Raw genomic sequence first — 20900 nt, 5'->3', positions numbered from 1 at the left:
AAGAGAGAGAGAGAGAGAAATGGGGTTTAACGTCCACTCGACACGAACTAGGTCACTTCGTGACAAGGAGTACACTGTTAGAAATATTTTGGTTATTTTACCCTAACATTACGGGCAGCAAAAGTTGCCCCTAAATCATAGGTAAAATTACACCATTAGTTATTTAACAATTTACTGTAGAAGGACATATCTGTTAATTGACATTTCTTGTAAAAATACATCACAATGTTAATTTACATTTCTTGTCAAAATACATCACACTGTTAATTTACACTTTTGTTAAAAATACTAATATTGGTAATTTTACATGCAACATTCGAGCAATAGCCCCGGTGTAAAATATTTCGTATTAATATCACTTCGATATATATTGAATATCGATAATCCTGTTTGGTAGACGAGAGCATGGTTCCAGGCTTTCAGATGTAAGCTCGCGGTACTATCTATTTGCAGGCATTATAACCCTGCTTTACAGACAGTCCGGCTCAACTAACACTGGCCAATCGGTTGAATTTACCGTCTTCAAGTGAACTTGAAAGTGAACTTGAAAACGAGATAATACAACCTACGGCCAGAAAGTCAAAACATTTTTTTTTATGCATTTAAGAAAATACTTACAAACTGATTAACGTACGCTAAATATCAATACACTTTATAGATCTTATAAATAATGGAAACTAGATATACATGACATGCAATATACTAAATTTACAAGATGTGATTGTCCATATTATGGTTAATAAATTGAAATGAATACCATAAGAAGATAATTATTAGGAATGTTTCGTTTCTATGGAATACTAAAATAAAATAAGAGATAGTAAATTTACCGAATAAGTAAATTTATTGAATAAGTAAATTTACAAAATAACGTGAATAAACGTAAGTCTGTAAAATGACATGCTGGCTATGTTATTTTCCGTTCAATATTTTAAGGTAAAAACAAATTCTTTAACTGCTGTAATTTTACTTATAATAATGTGAACAAACGTAAAATCTGTAAAGTAACACGCTTGCTGCGTTACTTTCAGTTCAATTTTATTACATTATATGTATTTTTACAGGATTTTGAATATGTCCTTGATTCCATCGCCACTTATTGTCAAAAAGACATGAAACTCGATAAACATACTTGAAACTCGATAAAAATACATTAGACTTGGTAAAAGTAGTATATGTTGTAAAATATACCGATAATTGAGGTACAAAAAAACCCTTGTACTATTGTAATTTTACATACTTTTCTGACAGTCGTAACATCATTTGCTATTTGGTTGTGGACTTCAACGGTCACTGTTAATTGGTTGTGTGTTGAGAAATGTTAACAAAAATATTTCAAGGTTTGCTTTCATTACTATTGAATAAAACATTTCTGTGATTTCAACATTTTACGACAACCAATTTGGGATACGGTACATCTTCCTATAGTTTGAATGCACTGAACATTACTGTATTTTGACGTTACGTATGTAAAAATAAATTATTTCACGGTAAAATCACCTGTATAATATGTTTTTTTTACGACTATTTGTACTATCACTCCTGTTTGGTGTAATAAAACATACATTTGTAAAATAACATACAACTACGTAAATATTTTACCACATTCTTACGGTAAATTAACATTTATTTCTAACAGTGTAGGGTCGTCTGTCCAACCTCGTGGGTTTTCTCCGGGTCCTCCGGTTTCCTCCCACTGCTAAAGACCCATGCGCGCAAGCGCATTATTGAAATAAACTTGAACCATGTGTTTGTCCCGAAATTACCAGTGTGGGTTTAACCCCATCTCTCTCTCTCTCTCTCTCTCTCTCGGTCAATCAAAGTAGTTCATCATGGCGAACTGTTGATGGTCGCCATGGATATTTAATGTATGTTAATAGTGCCCCGTCGGCTGAATGTCTGACTAAAAGGATTAGGTTAATGTCCTGACATAGTTATTAGAAACTAGGGAAGTAAAATGGTCATACTAAATGATCAGTTGTTAATGATGATATATATATTAATTGAACAGATTAACCCGACGATGAATGGTTGGAAAGATTACACATCTATTCTGGTACGCTTAAGCCTTGGGGTTGGCATCTAGACTCACGTGGTCCATGGCGCTAGATAGTATAGAGTCACGTGGGCATGACCTATGCATGTGGGCATGTTCACACATCATTGATTCTTTGGCACCCCCACACCCCACCCCCTCGCGAATGTCTTTTTGATCGCCCATGTGTTCAGTCACCGGTCGCTCTTAGAAAACGGTCCATTGAACTGCGGATAAGACATTGCCTACGTCATCATTTTTATAATAATGTTAATAACTGTTACTTTTTTAATTGTTTATTAATGAATTATGATCCGATGAACAAATGATAAATGTTAATATCGACATAACAAAATGGTAACCTAATTACCGATGGCAAACAAAATGGAGGCGTAGAAAATAAAAGTAACAAAAGTGGAAAGATCTTTTAACATCAGCATTTTTCACCCACACTAATTGAAGTCAGTACGGGTATTAACTCTGTGTGTCCTTCGAATGTACTGGGTAAGAGAAAATTAGATTTAGAAATACATGGGAAGTAACTCTTCATGTCCTGTAAATGGGCTAATTAATCAGAGTTAAAAACCTATGAATGCATGGTGCACTTGAACATACTTGATAAAACTATGAATGATTAAAGAGTGTATTGGTAAGGGGGGAACAACTCTTCCAGTCTTGTATTCAGCCAACTCGGTCGGGTTTTTCAGGGTAGACGTGTTCTGCAGCGTCACCACACGGTGGTTTAACCAGGAATGCCCAATCACAGTTGTTTTTCTCGGGGTTGTACAGTAAGTCTGAGAGAAAACAAATAAACATATATGTATTAAAACCGATGTACCAGATCTAGTGGCGGACGCAGGATATTTGGTGGTGGGTAGGGGTGGCAGCTACTATGGGTGGGTAGGGGTGGCAGCTACTATGGCGGATATTTAATGGTGGGTAGGGGTGGCAGCTACTATGGCGGATATTTAATGGTGGGTAGGGGTGGCAGCTACTATGGCGGATATTTGGTGGTGGGTGACGGTGGCAGCTACTATGGTGGATATTTAATGGTGGGTAGGGGGAGCAGCTACTATGGCGGATATTTGGTGGTGGGTAGGGGTGACAGCTACTATGGTGGATATTTAATGGTGGGTAGGGGGAGCAGCTACTATGGCGGATATCTAATGGTGGGTAGGGGTGGCAGCTACTATGGCGGATATTTAATGGTGGGTAGGGTGGCAGCTACTATGGCGGATATTTAATGGTGGGTAGGGGTGGCAGCTACTATTGTGGGTATTTGTGGTGGGTGAGGGTGGCAGCTACTATGGTGGATATTTAATGGTGGGTAGGGGGAGCAGCTACTATGGCGGATATTTGGTGGTGGGTAGGGGTGGCAGCTACTATGGCGGATATTTGGTGGTGGGTGAGGGTGGCAGCTACTATGGCGGATATTTAATGGTGGGTAGGGGTGGCAGCTACTATGGTGGATATTTAATGGTGGGTAGGGGTGGCAGCTACTATGGCGGATATTTGGTGGTGGGTAGGTGTGGCAACAAATATGGAGGATAATTGGTGGTGGGTAGGGGTGGCAGCTACTATGGCGGATAATTGGTGGTGGGTGAGGGTGGCAGCTACTATGGCGGAGGGTGAGGGTGGCAGCTACTATGGCGGATATCTGGTGGTGGGTGAGGGTGGTAGCTACTAGGGCGGATATCTGGTGGTGGGCAGGGGCGGCAGGTACTATGGCGGATATTTAATGGTGGGCAGGGGCGACAGCTACTATGGCGGATATTTGATGGTGGGCAGGGGTGGCAACTACTATGGCGGACACAGGATATTTGGTTGTGGGTAGGGGGGGGCAGTTACTATGACGGACACAAGATATTTGGTATTGGATAGGGGTGGCAGCTACTATGGTAGATATCTGGTGGTGGGTAGGGGTGGCAGCTACTATGACGGACACAAGATATTTGGTATTGGATGGGGGTGGCAACTACTATGGTGGATATTTGGTGGTGGGTAGGGGTGGCAGCTACTATGGCGGTTATTTGGTGGTGGGCAGGGGTTATTTGGTGGTGGGCAGGAGTGGCAGCTACTATGGCGGACACAGGATATTTGGTGGTGGGTAGGGGTGGCAGTTACTATGACGGACACAAGATATTTGGTATTGGATGGGGGTGGCAACTACTATGACGGACAAATGATTTTTGTGGTGGGTGGGGTGGCAGCTACTATGGCGGACACAGAATATTTTGTGGGGGATAGTGGGGTCCTCCTCTAAGCACATTTTGAAAAACTTGAGGTATCATCGGTGATTTCTGACATATCAAGATGGGCGACATCCGCCTACCATGAATCGCCCTCCCAAGCGTTCGTAACGTTTAACGTCCTATTCTTTTGTTCCAACAGGGTTAAAGCTACAATTTCATATTTTTAAGTTATATTTTTAAAATTTATTAAAATAAAGCCTTAAAATAGATGGTATCCATAAACCGTCCTAGCTTGAATAATCCTATTAATCCTATAAGTCACTATTGCCAGCTGAGAAATTGGCAAAAATATCATTTTCAACTTCAAATTCCAACGTTTAAAGGTAGCTAATGCATGGAGGCAATAGGAAAACAAGGGAGGTAATTGTGTTATTATTTCCTGTGTCAATGATTTTGAAGGGTGGGAAATAATGCCCATGGTCGTATAATAGTGAGTTGATAACCTAATGAGCAAAAGACAGAAATAATTATGTTTTGACTTTCTTAGAAAATATGAAATTCTGGCTTTACTGGAGGCGGGCATACGGCATGCAGTGTGCTATGAGAGAAATTTTCCCCTTACGAGGTCCCTTGTATCAGTTAAAGAACCTTTGAAGTTTGGAATTCTAAATAAGGGTTGGCCGTGTCTGTCCGGGCAAAATATCCCCAATGGCACACTGGATGGCGAATGCCCGTCTTCATTAGCTCAGTCAGTGCGGAAGTGTAGGAGGTTTAACCCCATTTCATCTCATGTTACCTATATAGGTCAGTACAAGCATTAGTATAAAACACACTGATTACAAATGACGTAGATCTGTATATATATATATATACATTATTGGTGATTACCCTAGTAAATGGTCGTATTACTACTTCCAGAAAACTAATGCACTGAGTGTGTCGTCTTCAAAGTTTCAGATGTCAAATATTTCATCTCTCTCTAGCCATGTAGTCGGATACTCAAATGAAATGAGTTAAAATGTGGTTTAATGTTCTACTGTTCCTCATCATCGAGGTTAAAGGGACAATAACACTCTTGTTGGCTTGACAGCTCCAGAAATTAAAAAATAGCCTTATTCTAAGTACTAGATGTGTTAGTGTCCTACCTGTTGTGGAAATTATCCATTAAATCCTATTTTACTTGTCCAGAGGGTTCAAAAATATTTTTAAATCCAAGTAACATTTGAAAAGCTTTACGTCAGGCTTTTCAAATCATTGAGTTGAATTTTTTCTATTTTTTAAATTAGGTGTGTTAAGATGAAATTTGTATCATCAATTAATTGGAATATTGTAACAAAAAGTACAATTTGTTGACCAGAATAAAGATTGGGACATATTATTCAGTTACAACAAGAGTGGTATTGAGCCTTTAATGAAGATTAGCATACGCCACGCAGTGTGCTATGGTGAGAGCAATTTTGCCAGGACAGCGGTGCTACCGCATATTGTCAAGGGTTCTTTAACGTGCAAGCCAACATGTGCAAGAGATTTGGGTCTTCGTCACATCCGTACAACAAGACACTGTGCAATAAGGCATGTAATACTGCACCACGGACAAGTGTAAACCACCCTGGAAATTTCCGAGGAAATTGTTTCGACCCATACCGGGAGCGAACCCGAGACATACGGGGTCTGTCCTTAAACTCACATCTTAATCGAGAGCACTGTTCATGAAGGGAGCCACGGTGGCGAAGTGGATAAGACGCTGGCTCGCTAGCCTGGAGCTAGTTCGGGTGTTCGATTCCTGCATTGACCGAGAAAGTTCATCTTGATTCCCGGTGTGGTTTCCCCTTGTCAATGGTGCAGGGCAGAGGGCTTGACAAGGACAGCTGTCTAGTCGTTCGGATGGGACGAAAAACCGAGGTCCCATGTCCCGAGATTGGCGCGCACGTAAAAGATCCCTTAACAGTTGGAATTCGATAGAGTAAACCATAGTGCCACTGCCCGGGCAAAGTTTCTCTCACCTGTAGCACACTGTATGGTGTATGCCCGTCTTCATTAGCCAAGTTCGGAGCAGACGAGTAGGACATTAAACTCCATTTCATTTCAATTTCTGTTCATGAAGGCCGCGCGTGTTAGGATATCGTCACTATTGATATGATAAGTAGTGTATATATATTACTTGAATATTTTCTACTGCATTTTTTAAATATCATAAATTATTACATAACTCGATAATATATCATCCCTAAGGTTAACATTTAGTTTTATGCAAATCATCACGTTTTACTCCATTCATAGAAAACAAAGCGTTTTGTATTACAATCGGCATTCTTCGTTATTTTCCGTTTGATTATTTATACTGGGTTATGCGCAGTCGGAATGGTCAACCTTGGAAGCAGACGATGTTATGGTCACGTGGCCGATCCCCGAGAGAATGCATCCGCGAGCTCTTTCTTCGTCAGATCTCGTCTGTCATGGGTTATTTTACGTACACGCCAATGTGGAAATAGTCAAACCACGATTTGGTGTTCCTTCCGACCGACTGGTCAACACTTTGCTTGTTGGGGACCGGGATGGAATACTGCTCGGTCCACGTAGGGTTCGAACACGGGATATTCTAGTCCGGAATCCAGTGGTGTACCATACCGTTCCACCACCGTGGCCAAATATCAATTACAATGGCACAGAAACTTAAATTAAACGCTCGGGGAGTCGCGGTGGCTCAGTGCGTAAAACGTTGGCTCGATAACCTAAAATTCATCGGGATTCTCCGGATCGGTTCCCCCTTGTTGGTGATGCAGGACGGAGGGCCTGGCAAGGTACAACGCACAATCGTTAGGATGGAACGAAAAACCGAGGCCCCATTGGCGTGCACATAAAAGAAAACATGGCAGTTGGAATTCGATATAAGAATAGGGGTAGCGCTGCTGTCCGGTCACAATATCCCCCATAGTACACTGTATGGCGTATGTCCGTCCTGATTTAACCCAATTGGAGCAAAAAAGTAGGACGTTAAACCGCTCATTTCGTAAAACCACTCACCAAGTATACTTACTGGTAGCACATTTCATAAAACCACTCACTACGTATACTTACTGGTAGCACATTTAGTAAAACACTCACTATACGTATACTTACTCGCAGCACATTTCGTAAAACACTCACTATACGTATACTTACTCGCAGCACATTTCGTAAAAACACTCACTACGTATACTTACTGGCAGCACATTTAGTAAAACACTCACTACGTATACTTACTGGCAGCATATTTAGTAAAACACTCACTACGTACACTTACTGGCAGCACATTTAGTAAAACACTCACTACGTATACTTACTGACAGCATATTTAGTAAAACCACTCTCTAGGTATACTTACTGGCAGTACATTTAGTAAAACACTCACTATACGTATACTTACTGGCAGCACATTTCGTAAAACCACTCACCTAGTATACTTACTGTACTGGCAGCACATTTCGTAAAACCACTCACCACGTATACTTACTGGCAGCACATTTCGTAAAACCACTCACTACGTATTCTTACTGGCAGCACATTTAGTAAAACACTCACTATGTATACTTACTGGCAGCACATTTTGTGCAATCACTACCTATACTCACTGACAGTACATTTAGTAAAACCACTCACTATATATACTTACTGGTAGCACATTTAGTAAAACCACTCACTACGTATACTTACTGGTAGCACATGTCGTAAAACCACTCATTACGTATACTTACTGGCAGCACATTTAGTAAAACAACTCACTACTTATACTTACTGGCAGCACATTTAGTAAAACCGTAGAAATCGTTATGTAGACATGTATAATAATACTGACATCGCCTTGAGTAATCCGGGTAGTTCCCATCTATAATACCTGTACAATTAGGGGCTGTACCACATGGTGGGGCTACCAAGTCCTTACTGTAAATACACAATAATATAAATATATTGCTGTAAATATAGTACAGTTAGAGGCTGTACCATACGGTGGGGACAGCAAGTCCTTACTGTAAATTTCATACAAGTAGGGGCAGTACCATACGGTGGGGCCAGCAAGTCCTTGCTGTAAATATAGTACAGTTAGAGGCTGTACCATACGGTGGGGCCAGCAAGTCCTTACTGTAGCCTACATATACAATAGCAAGAAACAATTATTTTTGTAAGAAATGAAATGAAATGCTGTTTGACACCCAATTTCTCTGCACCACCCGCGATAACGAAGACGGAACGGAAATAAAATGAAATATTTGTTCTGCTCAGATTGAGCTAATGAAGACGGGCATAGGCCATGCAATGTGCTATGAAGGAAAGTTTGCCTGAACAGCGGCGCCACGGCCTATTCTTATATCGAATTCCAACTGCCAAGGGATCTTTTACGTGCAGACCAATATGTACACGAGACCTCGGCATTTCGTCCGCTCCAACGACTAAACAGCTCTCCTTCCTCCTGCACCACAGTCAAGGAGAAACTACACCGGAAAAATAACAAAGACGGGTTGGTGTAAGTTTAAAAGGACATAGAAGCAGAAGTTTCAAAATATCCGCTAGAATGTCCATTTAATAGACGATTGTAATTAACAAGCTAAGGGTCAGTCGTTCACCGCGACATATAAACCCTGAACAAATCTCGGTCAACGAGTCAAAGTAAAAGGGATTATTTTGTAGTTACGAAACGTAGCTACTTTGCTTTCAATGTATCGACATATTCCATTGGTTGATATGTTAAAGATACATTAGTTAAGAGTTAAATAAAGAGTTGGCCATTCTTGTTATAATAATTCAAAAATAGATGATAAAAAAGAAAATATTGAAAATTTCTATCAAATTACTTTGTTCTCAGCCAAGTTATCATTGTTTGTAGTTTTGACAAGATGTGTGCACAGTGGTAACCAGGGCACTGGTATAATCGGGGCTTAGCCTCGCTTTCCCATTTTTAAATTAAATTTTTAAATGGCGAACCGTTTTAATCTAGTTAAAATCTCAAGTATCCGATGCCATCGAGAGTCGATTATGGTCTTGTTTTGTTTATTATTGTCTAATTTATAGTTTATATAACATTTCAGGCCTAAAGAAAGACCTGCAATAGGTAGATTTAGCTCTTGCATAATGTATATTTAACCACCAAAATTAAAAAACAAACATTTAAAATGCAACAAAGTGACTAAAAATGGATGAAGGGTTGAGGACACCTCCTACACGTGCTGACGCATGCCGATTAGAAATGATATTATAAAAAGATGGCCTTGTGTATAAATATATTGTAATTTCCAGGGATGATGGCATTGATCTGCGGCTCTAATGGATTTTCTATATACAGGGATATTACAAATATTCATCTATAAAAATGCCTTTATGTAGTGACATTAAGTTATATGTAGGTTTATAATGGATCTCCTAAAGTTAATTCAGAATTCCATTAACTTCAAGAAACACATGTAGAGAATCTATGTTTCCTATTTCAAATGTAATATTATCTTCTTAGTAGCAATATTAATTTTTAACACAATAAGAAACAATGTCATAAATTATATCTCTCTATTTTCACATTCTTTTCTTATTATAAAAAATGATAATTGTAGATTTTTAATAACCAAAACAATCTATCTAGTTATTCATAGCAAATCTAATTTCTAATATCCTATATTCGTACGACAAATTATCAAAACCTATCTATTTTTAAACTGCTATAAAGGTTAAAACATTAAATAGACTTCTTTTGTTATTGAAGGTTTTAATGCAGGGGTCTGTTTAGGGAAGGATTTCAACATTAAGCAGCTCTTACGAAATAATTGATTTGGTGTTTTAGAGAGAGAGAGAAATGGGGTTTAACGTCCACTCGACACATACTAGGTCATTTCGGGATTAACATATGGTTCAATTTTATTTTAATAATTCGCTTGCGCTTAGGGGTCTTTAGCAGTGCGAGGAAACCGGAGGACCAGGAGAAAACCCATGGAGTTGGACAGGCGACCCTATTCCTTTTCACGTACAACCAGGGAATAGAAACCACGCCACTTGACTAAATGGCAGACCTTATGATACAGCGCACACGTGCTAACCATTCGGCCATCCAACCCTCATAGGAAACAAAGGAAGCTGGAACAAGTGTAAATACAGGAAAGTAAGACCCCCACTTCCTTTGAATAGTTATTGAAATGAAATGAAATAAAATGAAATGAAATGGGGTTTAACGTCCTACTGTTCTGCTCCGACTGGGCTATTGATAACAGGCATACGCCATACAGTGTTCTATGAGGGAAATTTTGCCAGGACAGCGGCACTATGGCCTACTCTATTATCGAATTCCAACTGACAGGGGATCTTTCACGTACACGGACCATCGGTTTTTCGTCCCATCTGAACGACTAGACAGCTGTCCTTGTCAGGCCCTCCGTCCTGCACCACTGACAAGGGGAAACCACGAGCTCAATTTGTGTCCTATACCAAATACTAGACAAAAGGAGAAATGAGTTCAAAATAAAAAAAAGTAAGAACTCACTAATCGCACCACATCTGTTTTTCATTAACTACGAGATCCCCAGGACAGGGAAGATGACGTGTTGTTTCATTCTGACATCTATAGAAATTTAAACAATCACCGATATACAAACCATCCTCTATATCGGTACAATCCCATTTAGGTTTCTCAGATTTTCTTCTAGGTTTACCTGAATATATAAAATATACATTTTGTAAGTTAACGTCCACACTCGACATAAACTAGGTCATTTCGGGACTAACACATGGTTCAATAGTATTTCAATAATTCGCTTGCGCGTAGGGGTCTTTAGCGGTGGGGGGAAATCGGAGGACCCGGAGAAAACCCACGAGGTTGGACATGCGACCCTACTCCTTGTCACATACAACCGGCGAATCGAAACCACACCAGCTGACTCCGAGAGAGAGAGGGGTTCAATAATTGGCTTGAACGTATGGGTTTTTAGCTGTGGGAGGAAATCGGAGGATCCGGAGAAAACCCAGGAGGTTGAACAGAGGAAACTACGCATTCACAGGTACAAACGGGGAATCAAAACCCCGCTATTTGACTCAATGACATACCACTTGAAATAACATGCACGCTTTAAGCCAGGCGCAGACGGGCAACTTTTTCGAGCAACTTTCAGGCAACAGTGAAATCGCTGGTCGTTGAAAGAAAAAATCGCTCGTCTGCGCCAACGGGCAACAATAGTTGCCTGCTGTTGCTCAGAGTTGCTTCTCGTTGCCAAATATCAAACATGTTTGATATTCGACAACAGAAAATCGATCGCTCGTCGCCGAGAAATTGTTCATCTGTTGCTTCAAAATTGCTTGTCTGCGGCGGTATGCGACAACAGGCAACAAGCAACTGGTTAACTGTCCAATCAGCGAGCCTTCTACTGTCATGTGATATATGTTGTTGTATGTACGGCGCCATTTTGAATGATCACGTGATACCGGCATTCCGGATACATCCGGGGAAAAATTGCTTCTCGTTGCCAGTCAGCGCACACGGGAGACCTCGAGTTGCCAATTGCTCGGAGTTGCCAGTAGTTGCCTATTGCAGCAACAAGCGACGAAAAGTTGACCGTCTGCGCCAAGCTTTAGACCATTGGGCGACCTAACTATCGTGTAAGATTGATATAAAGAGCTAATCGTTCTTGCTATAATAGTTCAAAAATAGATAAATCACTATATTGACAATTTTAATCCAATTGCTTATTCTGAGCGACGTTATGAAAATTTGACAAGAAATAGCCGATTGTAAATAAACCAAGTCACGATTTTACGCACTTTATTGAGTGACGTTCATTTTAACGTTAACTGATTATATGGCGCGGATGATCAAATCTATTACATATCTAAATATATTAATTAATATCACATTATATTTGGAAATAAAGAAAAACAGAATGGGCGGTCACAGCTGTATTCCGCAATGACTTGTAGAATATGAGGCCACAACAGTGACACTCTAATTTTAGAACGGGTAGCCCAGAGAAGTGACGCTCTAAGAATTTCAGAACGGGGAGATCACAGCAGTGACGCTCTAAGAATTTCAGAAGGGGAGACCACAGCAGTGATACTCTTAAGAATTTCAGAACGGGAGACCACAGCAGTGATGCTCTAAGAATTTCAGAACGGGGAAATCAGAGCAGTGACACTCTAAGAATCTCAGAACAGGAGACCACAGCAATGGCGAAGGCAGAATTCTTAGAATAGGACACTGCAACAATGACGCTTTAAGAATTCTAAAACGGGTATTCCACAGCAGTGACGCTTTAAGAATTTCACAACCTCAAAGCAGAATTCTTAACGAGAGAAAGAGAAGGTAATAAAAGAAATTTAATTACACAACATTAAGTTAATTATTTATGTTTTGGAGGGGGTGGTTTTTTAAAAGCAAAAATATACATGTATATAATATATAATAGTACAGTTTTAGACACAATTATCACGTGTTTTAGGTCGCATAAGTATACCCTGCGTCATGGATGTATCTAAGGAACCAAATATCAGTTATCTTTACAATTAATGAAAAGACGAAACTAGCGAAAATTACAAACGGAATTAATTCATTTTGAAAGAAATAAACGAATAATTTTGGCGTAAATAAAGGTGTGTTCAATTTTCGATGAAATGAAAGTTTTTTCCGTTTTCGAATAAATAAATTTTTAAAAGACATTACAAGACTCTTTCTCAACGAAACCAGAACAAGGAAAGCAAATTTACAGAGGACATACAGAAAAGACAAAGTTACTATTAGATAAGCAGAACAATTAATATATATAAATAGCCAATATTTATCAAACTCTTTGAAATATTTCGTTAATAACCGTTGTTTGGTGCAACAATATTCGTGGCATTTTAGAATTTTCAAAGTTTCAGAATCATAGGCTAAATAATAATATTTGTATAGGGCTAGTGTACTCCACGGCGGATACATTAAATCACTGATAATATTTCTCAAAAAGACAGATTTTTAAGTCTCGATTTAAAACATAAATGTTTGAGAGATAGTGACTTCTGGAAGAAGATTCATGCATATATGAGCTGTCAAATCTCTAAGCTAAATAATATATTACCTCGTTTAAACTGTGCAAGAACTACGCACACACAGACCAATAAAATCACATATCGTAACATGATGATGATGATAGCAGTTTGTCGTCAAATATTCCTCCAAAAAATAAAACTAAACTTGTTCCTCTCGCTCTAGTAACGTTAGTTTTAAATTATTGACGTCAAGAGATGGGGTTGAGAGAATTGGGATGTTTTTTAAGACGGTGTTTTAAGTCATTTGTCAACAACCAGGCATGCTGTAGGAGTTGGTTTTATTGACAACGACAATTTATTTGTTTATTTTAGTTTGTTTGTTGATTTTCGTTAATTATTTTGAGCTGCCAGTCAGGTTTCGGGATAATGACATCCTTAATGTGTAATGTTTACCCGCTTCGGTTGTTTGGTTCCGGTGTGCGACTTAGTGGCTTTGTTGTTGGTTGACGTTTTCTGTTATTGGTAAACATTTACTCCAAGCAACCAACTAAGTAAAGCACTTTTAACTGCTAAAAGTGTGGACGCACGACTACAAGAATTCCCCGGTTTATGATGATAGCTTGGTGGTAGTGGAACCCAATGGTTTTGTGTTCCCAATTCGGACAGCCCATGGCGATAATAAAGAATGTGTGTCTCTTTGTTCGATTACGATGCGATAGAGCAAATAAAAGATGCCTTGGTAATTGGAATTTGACGAAGTTTAAGCAGACACTCACGTGTTTCTAATTAATAAAAACCGCAAAAAAATTGTTCGGAACAAATAGAAAAAAATAATGACCAAAATACACTTTTCTATGGTAACGTGTACGACGCTGGAGAGAAGAATCTAAGGATAAAATAGTAAGCAAATAAGCAAACACTGCCTCGTGTACAATCCTCGTTACTATTTATAGCCAACAGGAGCAAAGATTCCGGAGCCTAATTTACTTGCCAATGACTACCCACGGAGCAATGGACATCAGCCACATTTGCCGACAAAAATGCCCAAAGTGAAAATACCGCAAGTTTCCCGTTGTCATGGTATAATAAAAATAATATCCTTCTAAAGCAAAATCCAAAAATGAACCGTGAACATTTCTTGAACGGAAGACAGTTGTATATAATTCCAGGGCCTTTTGGCTAACTTTCTAAATTTAAATAAATATTTTACATGATATAAAGAATAGTTCTATTGTAATATATTCCTGTATAAGTTCATCTAGTTTATCACGATATGGCCGCCTGACCCTAAACCTACACCCATTTCCTGAACCGCTCGTCGTGTTTGTTGGACATATTTGAGTTTTGGGGCGTCAGTAAGTTTAAATGTTAGTGAGTTAGGGTGGGTTTGTGTTAAAGATAATGTAGAATATAAATGAGACTATAATGATTATATTTATTGAGTGTGAAGTAGACAATCTGTAGTATTTAAAACATTAGTGAAAAAACAAACAACCGATAATATATATACATTTCATACATTTCGAATACCACTTTAAAGTTACTGAGATGGGCGGGGGGGGGGGGAGACAGCTAGAGATAGAGAGAGAGAAATGGGGTTTAACGTCCACTCGACACAAACTAGGTCATTTCAGGACTAACACATGGTTGAATTTTATTTCAATAATTCGCTTGCGCGTAGGGGCCTTTAGCAGTGGGAGGAAATCGGAGGACCCGGAGAAAACCCACGAGGTTGGACAGGCGACCCTACTCCTTGTCACGTACAACCTGGGAATCAGAACAGAGAGAGAAAAATGGAGTTTAACGTCCACTCGACACAAACTAGCTAAATCATTTCTGGACTAACATATGCTAGCGCTTAGGGGTTTTAGCAGTGGGGGAATGACAATGAAATAAAATGGGGTTTAACGTCCTACTTTTCTGCACCAACCGGGATAATGAAGTCCGGATATGGCGTGCAGTGTGATAATGATTGGGATGCACTATGCGGAATTTTATTCACCTATAGTTCCCATATAGTTGACCTGCATTTTAAATCCTAAATAAACGATTTTAATCGAAGTCACACAGCATACTTCACGAATCTTGAAAAGTATGTCCTAGACTACACAAATTTTACTTAGTCTTTATGTGTATGACAGATGTGAAATGGGGTAGAACCGCATTACAAAATAGTATATCAATTTTTAGATATGGCGGCCATTTAGGGCAGAGGTCTATTCTCGAAGTAGGTTGTTCCCTCAGTGTGCTAAATGATGCTGTCCTTGATGATATCTAATTTACGTCTCTTTCATTGGTTAAAACCGCCTTTACCTGTGACGAAACCTGTAGCCATTGGTTACATAAGCCTCAATCAATACAAACTTTTTAAAGATGTTCTACGGCTGTACGATATTAACAACTGGAGAAAAAAAACAAGAAACGAAATATCATGTTAGATTGAATTAGCTTATGTAGTAGACCTTTAAGATTTCTGCACGCCCGAATTTATTTGTACTTCGTTATCGGTGTACAATTTTATCGACACCTTTTACAGATATGAATTAGTTTATGATGGTTTAATACCAGTTTTATGTCGGGTCAAGGAAATATCATATGCACTCTTGTAGCTTATAAATGTTTATTTTAAGTTAAATTCAAAGCATGTTGATTTTATTTCTAAAACATCGTCGCATAAAACATATATCATCTACACAGCATCAGGGTATGGCGTGTGTCTATTAGGCCTACCTATGTGTCCATTCACATCTGGGCAACTATTCCAAACAATGTTCACCCAGCGTTCAATTTTATCCCGACGTACTAAACCCTCTCGCTTTCCCGTCTCTTCTTGGTCCCTGTGTTGGCGGCGGAAGTTCATCGTATTTTCCGGCGTGGTTCTCCTTATCGATGATGCGGGGCGGAGGGCCTAAAAATAGACAACGTATAGTCGTTCGGATGGGACAAAAAACGAAGCCTCGTGCATTCATTGGCGTGCAAGTAAAAGAGCCCTTGACAGTTGGCATTCGACATAAGAGTCGGCCGTGGTGTCGCTTTCCGAACCTAATTGCTACCAGTTCTCACCTGATATGCTCCCAATGTGTTGTGTAAATGTGGCTTTGGTTTGGTTTAATTTGATCACCACGAACTATTTGAAATTTTTCGAGGCGGTTTTTTTGTTGTTCAGGGTTATTAAATTAATTGTTTATAAAACAATTAATACAATTACGTCATAGAAAATATTAACACCAGGACCAAAAACTCAATCATTAAAGATACATTATGGGAGATTAGATCACGAGCTGGCAGTTCTAACTATAATAGTTAAAAACTAGATACTGTAAAAGCAATTTGCTGAAGATTTCAGTCAAATTGATCCTCTATGAACCGAGATTTTAATGATTGAATTTTCGGCCTAGCCTCGATCATCATTACTAAAGTCGGTACGATGAAAAAACATAGTCTTGATTACCCATTTCATGATTTAATTATGAATGGAAGTCGAACAGCAAATCGGAACCTAATCCAAAAAAACATCGCAGCCTAGCGACTTATGGTCTGGATAAATTAATTAATGTCTAATTAATAATTTAGATAACATTCCAGACGTAAAGAAAGACCTGCAATAGGCAGATTTAGCTCTTGCATAATGTATGTTTAATAATACAAATCTTTAAGAAAAAAAACATATTTGAAGTGTATCTTGATAACAAACATTTCCTATTTTGTGTAAATATGAAACATAAAAAATGCGAAGGTGTAAAAATGAGTAAATGACACCAATTCTGCCCAGACCCGTTTCCCTAAAATACTTGCGAGAGGAGTCCGGGCTATGCAAGAATCTCGCCCATGCAAAAACGAACTAGGCTAAATAGCTTAACCAGGAATTTATTTTCGAACAAAATTTGGGCTCTTTTTCTAATTATTATGCCTAAATATAGCGACTCAATTTAAATATGATGACCGTTAGACATTTTGTTCCGTTTGTATGACTTGGTAATTGTATTGTTCTTCAATATGTTTGATATTTTTTCGTTTCATTCTATATGTTATAAACACAGGTTGAACACGATTTGTATATAGTTAAGAATTGAAAAAGATATATAGATATATATCTAATATTTATTTATATAGAAGGTAAGTACACCAAAGTCGACTTTATCTAGCCGCGGTGCCGTAAACACAGCGGTAGAAAGTTGCGGGGGTGGAAGCAGGCTGAACACGTGGAAGCCCTGTATCCTAAATACATACACACAAATCTATTGGTAATTGACTTTGATTGACGAGAAATACACATTAAAACGTGAGCTAATAAAAAAAGGTTTTTATACGCGGGGGACTTCATCAATATTCATTAACTAATAAATCTGTCTTCTTTATAATAAATTTATTAAACGTGGAGGTTGTTGGACATATCCCTCGAGCTCAGCTCAATCGATTCCACGTGTAGAGGCGCGTCGCTGGGAAGTATTCCAGAAAATACAGCAATTCCTGACATTTCGTGTATTTAATAGTGATGTTTAACAGACGGGGTATATTTTGTAATTCCTGTTAACTCATCGGATAAGGAATTTGATCAAAAGGAGTCACGAGATAATAATTGTTTCGTCAAAACTTTTAATTTTTGGAAAATCTGTGACAGTATAAATTGAATCTATGCTGCGAAATTTTTTTGATTTTGAACTAAAACATTATTGACTAAAGATATTGAATTAGAAATGAATTAGGGCGAAAGTTAAATTCAAACTATTAAGATATTTTGAAATTATAAAATCGAATTTATTCACGTGAATCAAGATTGTTTGTTAATAGATTATAGTTTCTGAAACATTAATATCATTTTGCTCTCGGATCAGATATCAGAGTTTAAGCATCGTGTGCAGAGAGGGCGTGGTAGATTTTGGTTGCTTATATAAAGATAAAGACAGATTAATAGGCATCCGAGATTAAAGAGGATTAAGTGATATATTGTTCAAGAGTATATTTGTGATAAATCAGGAACATTAACGATATTAAAACCACTGAGTGATATTCTTTGATGTTTTTCTGGGCTGTGGTTTACACGCTAATTATAATTTGAAAACGACAACGGTAGATTATAAAAAGTATCCCTGGAACGATATACAGGGGATATTGATCCACCAAACAGAGCGTGAACAACACTATCAAATTTGCTCGCAGGGTTGAGACCGGAAGTAGTTTCGATCGAATCTAAGGAACACAGTTAACAGACCGGAAGTGGGTTCGATCGGCGTTGTGTCTCGGACTGATACAGCGAGGAAACCGGAAATTGGTTCGATTGTTGGATTGGAGCAGGAAAAACATCTAACAGAATGCGTCGACCTATAGATTATATTTATTTACTATATTTTATAACACATATACCAATCACCATAGTCTTGGATACCCAGCCTGTTTTACCAAAATATATATTTCCTACACCGGTAAGTATAAATATACATTTAAAAAATTTTAAAGGGAACTTGCGTGGATTTTTTTAAAGGGACCATATAGCAGGGTATTTTTTAAAGGGCCCATATAGGAAGGTATTTAAAAGGGTCCCTTTAGCAGGGTATTTTTTAAAGGGAACTTGCGTGGATTTTTTTAAAGGGACCATATAGCAGAGTATTTTTTAAAGAAACCATATAGGAAGGTATTTAAAAGGGTCCCTTTAGCAGGGTATTTTTTAAAGGGTCCATATACCAGGGTATTTTTAGAGGGACCATATAACAGGGTATTTGTAGAGGGACCATATACCAGGGTATTTTTAAAGGGTCCATATACCAGGGCATTTTTAGAGGGGCCATATAGCAGGTAATCTTTGTTTACTTTGTTTAGGGAATCTGAAGGTTTGGGGCTTAGGGGGCTAGGGAACCTTGTTTTCTCCGGGCACGATAAACGTTTTTAATTTCGGCAATCTTTAGTAGCGATTTGGGATGTGAACATCCTGTGAGTTGTTTTACCAATGTGATGTCTAATCTCTAATAGTACCAAGCGCTCTTGATTCTCAAATCATATCATCGGTATTGCCCCAATGTTTCGTTATTGTTTTTACAAAGCAGTGGGGTTATTGTTTCCAGTTGCATTCAGAATTGTGTTAAAGGGACCATATAACAGGGCATTTACTTATTGTACTACAAAGGCCCAACCATATAGGTAGCTGATTCAAACAGTCAAAATAGCCACGATTTGATAGTAGGGGGCGGGGCGTATCTTTATTTGGATCCAGTCTTTTTGTATTCAGCCAAGATATTAACTGTCAAATGTTAAATTGTACAAATAAAATAACTGCAATCTCCATCTCTGGTAACACTTGCCGGCCATTTTGAATGTCACGTGATATATCACTCCATCGGTCGCCTCACAAAGATTCAAGATGGCAGCTCAAACTCGCGGGGTTTTTTTCTCAGAAATGTAACGTATTTAGCCTAATCATTCACATTGTGCGCTAAAAATAGTTCCCGGTAAATCATCAAATCGGAATGAATTTTTGATGTCAAGATGTGGAAAATGTTCCAAGGATCATTAATATGTAACTCATGCCACGAACCGATGCCTAATTGTCGAGAAAGCGGCAGCATTTCATAACAAATCCTGTCAATCAGTAGCCACTGGGGGCGGAGCTTAAGAAACGATTTCACGCTGATTAATGGCCGGCGAAGTTTACCAGAGATATACAAAGGGTAAAGGTATCTCTGAAAACAAGATTGAAATAACGGCAGAGATAAAATGCTTTTGGGGAAAAAAGGAATAGCGCTTATCACGTTAAAATGCACGTGAGAACAATTCTTCCTTAAACACATGGGAATTTCATATTAAATTTATATACTAAATAACGTTAATACCTCAAAAAAAATTTGTATATATATTTACACATATATCTCATTCTGTCATTGTCTAACTGAAAAGTAATTCCGACACGAACAAATTGAATATTTAACAGCGTAAACTGATTTCTGATGAAGCTGTACCCGGCAATGAGAACGCCCACCACATCACCTGTTTACAGACCATCAAAAGAATTCAGGTTCACTAATTTGTAATATTAAAGTAGCTAAGTCTCTAACTCAATATCATCCAAAGTTTTCGACATTGAAAACACGAATTATTTATCAATTTAAATCAACATTGATGTTGTGATCTTACTAGGAAAAGATGGGCTTGGGATATCCAATATTTAAGACAAAATAAACATTTTACCATCGGTACACGAATCTTGTACCATAATGCGTTTCAGCGCTATTTTTAACAAGAGACTCGAAAAACGAGACTAGACATATTCAATACGTCATGTCAAACGGTGACGTCATGTTCTTATCTGGAGAGCATGCGCAATAAATACTGGAATAGCCAGACGCTAGAGATTTCCATTCGATTGAGACTTCTGGCGTTTTTCGCCGAACATAACGGGTTAGAAATTACACTAGAAAAAGAAACGATTGAATGTAAATCAGTTTATATAATTCATGTTACATTATCATATACGTTGTGGCGACCCATTTGTGTCCATTTCTAGGTCCCAAATATTAGCGACTTCGCTCCTTTAAATTGCACTCCCACTAAATTATATTTCGTCACTACTGTCCTGTGTCAAGAAAGTGTAAGTTACGTGCCTTTTACCCTCCATCTCCGGAATCGAACTCTGACCACCTTACCCTTTGTATTTAACATGTATTGACTCTAGACGGAACACAGAATGATTTCAATTCCCTGTTGAAAAC

At 38.4% G+C, this 20900-nt stretch overlaps 1 long non-coding RNA gene across 1 annotated transcript; it reads right to left on the bottom strand.

Annotated features, from left to right (window-relative positions):
- Window positions 1–2315: 2315 nt before the first annotated feature.
- LOC126823731 (uncharacterized) lies at window positions 2316–13447 on the bottom strand. Its single transcript, XR_007681281.2, has 4 exons — window positions 13290–13447; window positions 10727–10895; window positions 8003–8148; window positions 2316–2829 (listed from the first exon to the last, which is right to left on the bottom strand). It is a non-coding gene; the product is annotated as an uncharacterized LOC126823731 (long non-coding RNA).
- Window positions 13448–20900: the final 7453 nt, after the last annotated feature.

This window comes from Patella vulgata, chromosome 6, assembly GCF_932274485.2.
Source record: "Patella vulgata chromosome 6, xgPatVulg1.2, whole genome shotgun sequence".
NCBI classification, from domain to species: Eukaryota; Metazoa; Mollusca; class Gastropoda; family Patellidae; genus Patella; species Patella vulgata.
The sequence above is the reverse complement of the archived record's forward strand: the minus strand, read 5'-3'. Positions and strand labels throughout refer to the sequence as shown.